This window comes from Cetorhinus maximus, chromosome 23 (genome assembly GCF_964194155.1).
Source record: "Cetorhinus maximus chromosome 23, sCetMax3.hap1.1, whole genome shotgun sequence".
In the NCBI taxonomy this organism is placed as follows: domain Eukaryota; kingdom Metazoa; phylum Chordata; class Chondrichthyes; order Lamniformes; family Cetorhinidae; genus Cetorhinus; species Cetorhinus maximus.
In genome coordinates this window covers 37219365-37228797 of record NC_135901.1, presented here as the reverse complement: position 1 = coordinate 37228797, position 9433 = coordinate 37219365, and the positions used below count along the sequence as shown (strand labels likewise).

Genomic DNA, 9433 nt, shown 5'->3' with positions numbered 1-9433 from the left:
AATACCAGGAAAAACTCAGCAGGCCTGACAGCATTGGCGGAGAGGAACACAGTTAACGTTTTGAGTCTGTATGACTCTTCACCAAAACTAAGAAAAATAGAAGATGTGAAATATAAGATGGTTTAAGGTGGGGGGGGGGTGGTGGGGGGTGGGACAGGTAGAGCTGGATAGAGGGCCAGTGATAACTGGAGATAGCCAAAAGATGTCAGAGACAAAAGGACAAAGAGGTGTTGACGGTGGTGATTTTAACTAAGGAATGTGCTAATGGTGACATTAAGGGTAAAAAGCAGGATGTGCAAGGTACAGATAGCCCTAGCAGGGTGGGGCAGGGGAAGGAATCGAAATAGGCTAAAAGGTAGAGATAAAACAATGGATGAAAATACATTTAAAAATAATGGAAATAGGTGGGAAAAGAAAAATATATATAAATTATTGGAAATTGAGGGATCAGAAAGCGGATGGGGATGGAGGAGAGAGTTTATGATCTAAAGTTGTTGAACTCAATATTCAGTCCAGAAGGCTGTAAAGTGCCTAGTCGGAAGATGAGATGCTGTTCCTCCAGTTTGCGTTGAGCTTCACTGGAACATTGCAGCAGGCCAAGGATGGACATGTGGACATGAGGGCAAGGTGGTGTGTTGAAATGGCAAGCGACATGGAGGTCTGGGTCATTCCTACGGACAGACCGAAGGTGTTCCGCAAAGCGGTCACCTCGTCTCTGTTTGGTCTCTCCAATGTAGAGGAAACAGCATTGGGAGCAGTGAATGCGGTAGGCTAAGTTGAGGGAAGTGCAAGTGAAATGCTGCTTCACTTGAAAGGAGTGTTTTTGTTTTTGTTTTGGATTTCCAGCATCCTCAGTTTTTTGCTTTTATCTTAGAAATTCACAACATTCTCTCCTCCTGCTCCTGGACCAGGATGACCACGTATGCACTCTGCTGCCCGCTCTCCTGGGCTGAGCAGAGATACCTAGCCATTGCCGGCCTGCTCGCTGCAAACGTATGACCGGTAGTTGGATATTAAGGGCCTGCACCGAATGTTAATAAAGCCTCCCTGCCCACTCCGCTGGCTCCATTCCTCCCGCCCACCCACTAACTCTGTTATTCTGCAGGAGACGCCATTTTTTTACCCGCCCTTTGCGACTCCGGTCACAGGACCACACTGTGCATGCTCAGGCAGGAGACCGCAATGCGCAGGTGCCAATTACATCCTGCGATGCGCATGCGCCTAGCCCTGGCTCTCTGGATAAGGCACATTCTCTCCCGCTGTGAATGCTGGGTGCCAGGTCCGCCATTGGGTGTCTATATTGTTGTATATAAAATTATTTTTTATGATCCAATGATGACTGAAGAATTAGGGTCAAGATGTAAAATTACTAAATCATTTGATACAACAAAGTGAATGTGCCTCTACCATACTTCTATCCTGTGTGTAATTAACAGCAGAACAAGCTCCAACAGTTAGATAAAAGCAAAATACTGCGGATGCTGGAAATCTGAAACAAAAACAAAAATTACCTATGGTTAGATGTCAATTCACTGGATTCTTAGCAGGTGAGGTGAAGAAGTGATTTTTCCTAACATGCACTGAACATTTAAACTCTGTATTGTCAGTAAGAATGTGCCTATTGTGGATTAAATCTTTTGAACTTTTAAAGCTGGTTTGTTATGGCCAAACTTTGCACGCATGAAATGCCTATATTTTCTCGATCAGATATGACTGCTGCTGTGTCAACTAAGCAGATGATTGAGTGAATCCATTTTCACATTCGGCTGGTGAATGATGTTTTCATCATGTCACTTTACCCAGGAGTGTCCAGCTGAGACTTGGATCTCGAATCCTTCTGGAAATTAGTTCCACATTCTCATCCAAGGAAAAGAGAAAAGCGATGCTGTAAATCTATGATAGAAACAGAACATTTTGGAATTCGAAACTGGTCTGGTAGTGTCTGTGGAAAGAGAGACACATTTTTCATTTCAGGTCTATGACTTTTCAGTAGAAATGTACTGATTCAGTGCACAGACCTAAAAACATAACTCTGGTTCTCAATCCACCGACATTCCCAAATAGTCTGAGTATTTCCATCACTTTATGCTTTTATCTCTGGTTAAAGACGTTGCTTATGAATTTGGACATTGGATTTATTGGTGATTAACTTATATTGATTCCTGTCTATCCTCCAGTGGAAGCATTTTCCAAACCCTTTCCTGATGTTAATAGCTTCGATCAGGTCCTCTCTTACCCTATTTTCTAGAGAAAAGCTGTTTAACCTGTTCAGTCGTTCTTGAATGTTATAACTTTCCAGTAAACCTTTCTTGCACCTTCTCTAGTGCTTCTAGATCCATCTAATAATATGAAGGCAGTGCAAATTGGAGTATCAAACTCATCATTGCCCCGCAAATGCCTGTATAATGGATGGATCGGTATTGCAGTGGGAGAGAGGAACATTGTTCCAAGTTGTTATTCGTCAAGCTGTATTTCAGCCATTTTCCCATCAGCAGAACTTAAGATAAAATGAACACATCCAGTGAAAAAATTTCGAAAGTTGGTGTTACTTTTGTTTGTGTCTTGCTCACTCCCGTGTCCTGTAAATGCTGCTCGAAGGCTTAGTGACCAGGATATAAGCTACCTGCATTTTCCTGAGCCTGTGCTCGGTGTATTAGGGGATTTGGCCCGGGTTTGAGTATCTTGCGTCCAGGGATGGTCAGTAACCCGTTGATTGAAGCTGCAGTCGCTGCTTTCTGCTGGCAGCGGGTGATTGGAGAGTGCGGGGCTGGAATATTGCTGCTTTTCTGCTTTTCCCAATCTCACTCATTGTGGAGCTGAGGAAGAGCGAATCAGTGGTGCATTTGTTTGGATCCAAGGAATTCATAGATTTCTAAAAGGCTCGATGTAGGTACATGGTAGTTCCAACAGTTCTTTCATTATATTGTGGATTAATATTCATAAAAATAGCTGTTTTGTGGGAACTGGCTGGATAACTGCAGAGCTGGCAATGTTTGGGGGATATTTTCTTGCAGCCAATGTGCCCATTGACAATCCGGAATTGAGTGATATTGAATGCGGATGGGAGCAAGTCTTGACAATATCCACGCTTGGGCTGATGGGCTGACAAGTGGCAAGTAACATTCGCACAACACAAGTGTCAGGCAATGACCATCTCCAACAAGAGAGAATCTAACCTTGATGTTCAATGGAATTACCATCCCTGAATCCCTCACTATCAACATCCTGGGGGTTATCATTGACCAGAAACGGAACTGGACTGAACAAATAAATACTGTGGCTACAAGAGCAGGTCAGAAGCTAGGAATACAGCGAATAGTAAATCACCTCCTGATTCCCCAAAGCCTATCCACAAGGCACAAATCAGGAGAGAGGTGGAATTCTCTCCACTTGCCTGGATGAGTGCAGCTCCCACAACACTCAAGAAGCTTGACACCATCCGGACAAAGCAGCTCACTTGATTGGCACCACAACCACAAACATTCACTCCCTCCACCACGGACTCACAATAGCAGCAATGTGTACCATCTACAATGTGCACTGTAGGAATTCACCAAGGCTCCTTAGACACCATCTTCCAAACTCATGACTACTACCACTTGGAAGGACAAGGGCAGCAAATAGATGGGAACACCACAACCTGGAAGTTCCCCTTCAAGTCACTCACCATCCTGACTTGGAAATATATCGCCATTCCTTCACTGGAACTCCCTTCCTATCAGCACTGTGTGTGTACCTACAGCACAGGGACTGCAGCGGTTCAAGAAGGCACCTCACCACCATCTTCTCAAGGGCACCTAGGGATGAGCAATAACTGCTGGCCCAGCCAGCGAACCCCACATCCCATGAATGATTTCAAAAAACGTGGATGATTTCGAACCACAAACCCTTTAGTTAGCAGCTGACCAGGGAGATCACTCTTCATTCCCCTCTGATTCCGGTTCGGGAAGAGTTTGATACAGTAGATAAGGAGAAACTGTTTCCACTGACGAGGGTCAGTGACCAGAGGACTGGGATTTAAGATAATTCAAGATAGACAGACTTAATTTATATAGTGCTTTTCCCAACCAGCGGACGTCTCAACGCGCTTTCTGGCCAATGAAGGACCTTTTGAAGTGTTGTCATTGTTATGATGTAGGAAACACGGCAGCCAATCACCGCTCAGCAAACAGCAATGTCATTATGAGCGGATGATGTGTTTTTGTGACGTTGACTGAGGGATAAACACTGACCAGGACACATGGCTGTGAGATCAAGCACCTCCTCATTTTTCTCAGTCGATATATACAATCTAATCTCTCTTGCTGTACAACCTGTTACAGAGATTGTTATAGAAAAGAGGGAAAGGTTTTCTACAGCTATACAAAGCCCTGGTTAGATCACACCTGGAGGACTGTGTATAGTTCTGGGAATGACACCTTATGAAGGATCAATATTTGTCTTGAAAGTTTCAGAGGAGCCGCATTGATGAGGTTGATGGGTTTTGGAAATTGAAAGTTGTACATCCGCAGCTTGTGGCACTATTTCATCTCACTGTTCACTTGATGTTCATGTCTAACACACTCGATGCTGTTATTGGCTGAACGAGTCCTCTGTGTTTGAACTAAACATGCTATTATTTTGAAAGGAAGAACGGGGACTGTATAAATTTCAGGATTCCGGAGAAAAGATCGGGTAATGGCAGTGACAGGATGGGCAGAAGGCCCACTTTCTCTGCTGTAACCATTCTATGATTTTGTGCAAATAACATTACCCAAACAGCGTGTGCTCTAACTGTGGACGAATTGTTAAAGTGATGGATTTGAAATCCCGTGTTGTTTCCTCACGGAGGTTCGAATCCTGCCAGCTGTGCTTCTCATTATTTCTGATCTTAAACGGTTGCCTTCAGAATTTAATCTCATTCAAATGGAGAAAAAAATACCCAAACACATCTGTGTGCTCTTATTTCCGTTCATTTATCAGCCTTGTGAAAATCTCCAGCTGTAAATGGAACAAAAACGGGGCCAAGTTGGTAACATCCTTGCTTTCTGGGTGTTTGTCTCTCCTGAGGCCTCTGTCACTCTCGGTGCATATGTGTGTCTGTATTTCTCTATTTGTGTCAATGTGTTTCATTTTCCCGAGGGGGGTGAACACATTTTACCAGCAAAAACTTTATTGACTTTAGTTGTGCAACTTCATATTGAAATGTTACTGAGAAAAATATCATGGTGAAAGTACAAGAGGAAATTGTCCCTTTCTATGTATGGACTACAAAAATAAATTATATTTATAAAGCACCTTTAACCTGTTGAAACGTCACAAGGCGTTCCCCATGGTCATTATATTACAAAGTGTGACACCGAGCCACATATTCGGTCAGATAACTAAAAGCTTGGTCAAAAGGGGAGGCGTACGAACTGTCTTAAAGGATGAAAGTATCGATTTCCTGTTCCAGCGAACAGCAATGGTTCTTCTCATTGGTAAAGAAGTCACTTGTGTTCAACCTGAAAAGACTATTTAGCCGGAGAAAGTTGACTCAGGTGAAAGAGATCGGGAATGAAAAAATTCCAAAAGTGGCCTCCATGAGCCACATTTCCAGCCCGGGTGGCAGCTTCCCTGATGGCCGACTGGTTAGGGCTCAGCACTTTCACTGCCACTCCCCAGGTTTGATTCACTGTCAGGGAATTGAGATTTCTTGCACTTGGGCGAACTGCTATAGCTAACATTAATGTCTTCCTGGCTGAAAACAACACAGAACAGCTCTGTCAGAGTCAGGGGAGTGAGAGCTGAAGTTTCACATCAGAACTGAAATGTCTCACGTGCAACAAGTCGAGAATAAACCCAGAGTTGGAGTGAGGGGTTGAAAATAAAAGAGAAGGGCTGTGACAGGTTACAAAGCACTGACTATAGAGCTGGTGGTGCAAGGCAGAATATTATTCCTGTATTACCCATGTTACTTTCAGTTCTAATTTCCTGATTTATCACATACCCAACATTACCACTACAGTCTGGTGGCCATAAACAACTCCCACCAATGTTTGTTGCCTCTTGCTGTTTCTTAGCTCGACCCAAACCGATTCTTCATCTTTACGCTTCAATCTAAGATCCTCTCCCACTAATGTACCAATCTCGTCCCTTATTAACAGCACTACCCCACCTCCTTTTCCTTTTGCCCATCCGTCCTAAATGACGTTTCCCCTTGAATATTCAGATCAACCAATCACAGTGCTCTGTCAAAGCAGAACACGTGGCCGATTGGCCAAATCCTTTGCTGTAGCTTTCTGTCATTTTGTGTTTCCTAACACCCCGGTTGTATCTCTCTAAATTATGCTGCCATTTCATAACTCAATCCAGCGTGATGTAATCCCTGCCGTTCTATCCGACGCTTTGAATTCAAGACACTGAGCAAATTCAACGGGTTTTGTTGTCATTTCTCGCACTGAATTTGAAACCGGACTCGTTCAACGGCAATTAAATAGTCTCAACCGTTCACCCCTTCAAAATGAACCTGTTGTGTTGCTTCTTGCAGTGCATCTGCTAAACAACATAAACTCATCCCAGCTCCGCTTTCTTCATAGTGAAATCCAGTGTAAAAATATGAACAATTTCAAAGCGTAACAACGTGCACAAGACTGGAAGGAGAGTATGACTGTGGATAATTGACACTGCACATTCCTGTAATCAGTATCTCGGACAATCAGGAAAATGAGATCCTGTAAACCCATCCCTTCTCAAAGCCTCGTGTCTTACATTCCCTGTCCATCATTCGCAGGGAAATATTGAATTCATGAACTTTCTGTGTCTGGCTCAAGCAACTAATTGACCTGGGAGCTGGAGGCGAGGCAGAGACAGAAGCAGGAAGAGATGCAACATGGAAGTGTTTAGAATTTGATGTGTGTCAGTTACTTTCAGTGATGAATGTCTGCCGTGTGTTCCTTTGTCAGTTTCACAGGAGCCGCAGTGATGAGGTTGGTGGGTTTTGGAAATTGAAAGTTGTACATGAGCAGCTTGAACAGCAGGTCGAACAATGGCCAGCTCAGATTGAATGAATGGGTTTGTGTGCGGTGTTTCATTTTAACTGGAAGGGTGAGGAGAGACAGCATCAATATAAATTGCTGTGGGGAACAGGCGATTTTTTGGAACTGATTAAATGACTCTTCCAGAGAGATGGCATGGACACGATGGGCTGAATGTACTCCTCTACTGTAACCATCTATGATTTTATACCGACCATATTTACTTGTGCGGAGGGCCGGTCGCCATAGCCGAGTGGTTATGGCGATGGAGTCCAAATCCATTGGGGGTTTCCCACTTCTCATTATTCCTGATTTTAACTGTGTTTCTACAGAGTTAATTATCGGTAAAATTGAATCAAACCAATCCAAAAACTCGGGATGTTTCCTATTTCTGTTCATTCATGAAAACATTCACGAAATTTGCATTCCGAAATGGAACAAAAACGAAGCCAGGTTGGTGTCATGTCTGCTTTCTGGGTGTTTGCCTCTCTCGAGAGGGAACCCCTTGCCCTCTGTCGCTCTCGGTGTCTATGTCTGTGTGTGTTCCTCTGTGTGTGTGTCAATGTGGTTCAGCTCCTCATTTTTACCATCCAAACATTATTCACCTTAGTCCTGCGGCTTCATATTAAGATGGCCCAGAGAAAACAAAAGTGCTGTTTTAAAAGATGCAAGAGGACATTTATTTCTGTTTCTTTTTGAGTGGAGACTGTTCAGCTACTAAATGCTGCATGTTACAAAGCGGAGGATGATTGAAGTTTTCACATGATCTTATTAAGTAGCTGAGAATGCTCGAGGGGCCGAATGGCCTATTCCTGATCATGGATTTGTATATTCTAATTCAGTGCTAATGCCGATCAAGGTAATGGTTGTTTCTGCTTTGACAGTGATAGTGAGTGGCCGAATGGACTGAGGTGCTGGTCGAGGTTCCTGTGATTTGGGCTCCACTCCCACGGTTGTTAAACTTTCCGGTGGTTTGTTTTTGAGGCGCTTCCAAAAAATCCTCCTTGTGGCCAGTGGGCGGTTGAACTGTGCAGTGTGGCGTTTTGGTTGGGAGGATGGGGAGAGTCAGTCTAAGTTGGGTTAATGGCATAGACTGAAAGTATTTTTTCTCTCTTACTCCCTGTACCCATTCTATTGTTTTATACAAACAACAGTTCGACTTCACTAAGTAGTTGTGACCTAGTGATTTTAGCTGACGGTCTGCAGAATTAATTATCGGTTAATTGGAGTAAAAACCACCCAAATAGCCGGTGATTCTTATTTCTGTTCATCTGCAAACATTCACTAAATTCGCAGTGTGAAATGGAAGAGTAATTGACCACTCCTGATCAACCAATCACTACTGCCCTTTGACAGCAGCACACCAGGACCGAATGGCCTCTTCCTTTCCTGTAACTTTCTATAACTTTGTTTCCCAATACCACAGATGCTCTTTCCCAGTTATGCTGCCATTTTATAACCCATTCTATCGAAATGTACTTTGTTACCTTGTGTCCTGTCCTTCTGAAGTCAAGACCCGGTGTGAATTCAGTGAGAACTTTTCTTGTCATTTCCAGCAGGAGATTTGGAGCCAGACCAGTTCAATGAGAGTTTAAATGGTGCCAACCCTTCACTGCAGCTCATTGTGTTTTTGAGTGGAGATGATTTCTGTTTGTTACAAAGTGCAAGATGATCTGATTAACTAATGGAGCTGGGTCCAGATTCCGAATGGTCAGTTCCTGCTCTGTTGCCTTTGTTCTAATTCAATGGCAATACCAAGGAAGGAAATGATTAATAAACATTAGCGATGTGGTAGCGTGGCTGAGCGGTCTAAGGTGGTAGATTATAACACGAATCGCTACGGGGGTGTGGGTTTGAGTCCCACCACGGCCAAATATTTAGCAGCCCCAGATGGATAAACAGATACCACCTCAAACTGAGTGCACGGTGCTGTATTCTGACAGGAAGAACGAAGAGACGATATATATAAGGCGGGATGTGGAATTATAGTTGTTGAGTTGCTCTTCTGGTGAGTCAACATTGAGCGACATGCTGAATGACCGTCGGTGTCAGTCCTGTGTTCACGGCAGAGTGGATAAGGGGATGGGCTTGGAAGCCTGTGGGGTCTCCTCACAGAGTTACAAATCCTACCAGCTCCAGTTCTCATCATTCCTGATTTTGATAAGATGCCCATGGGATTAATTATTGGATAAACAGCATCAAAAACAGGCAAACACTCCCATTGTTTCTTCTTCCGTTGGTCTGTGTGTCAATGTGGTTCTGTTCCCCAAGGGAATGGACAGATTTTTAACAGAACAAACTTTATTCACATTAGTTGTGCAACTTCAGATCAAAATATATCAGAGTGAAAGGTACAAGAGGAACTTGTCTCGTTCTGTGTGTGCCCCATTATAACAACAGCTTATATTTAGATAGGGCCTTTAATGAAACCTCCAAAG

At 43.5% G+C, this 9433-nt stretch overlaps 1 protein-coding gene and 1 long non-coding RNA gene across 2 annotated transcripts in view; one reads left to right on the top strand and one right to left on the bottom strand.

Annotated features, from left to right (window-relative positions):
- The window catches only part of LOC144697569 (uncharacterized), a 721063-nt gene that overhangs the window by 314669 nt on the left and 396961 nt on the right, over positions 1–9433 (bottom strand). The window lies entirely within an intron of this gene.
- Positions 1–9433, top strand: part of LOC144697492 (uncharacterized) — a 756645-nt gene that overhangs the window by 358650 nt on the left and 388562 nt on the right. The gene's annotated exons all lie outside the window — the stretch shown is intronic.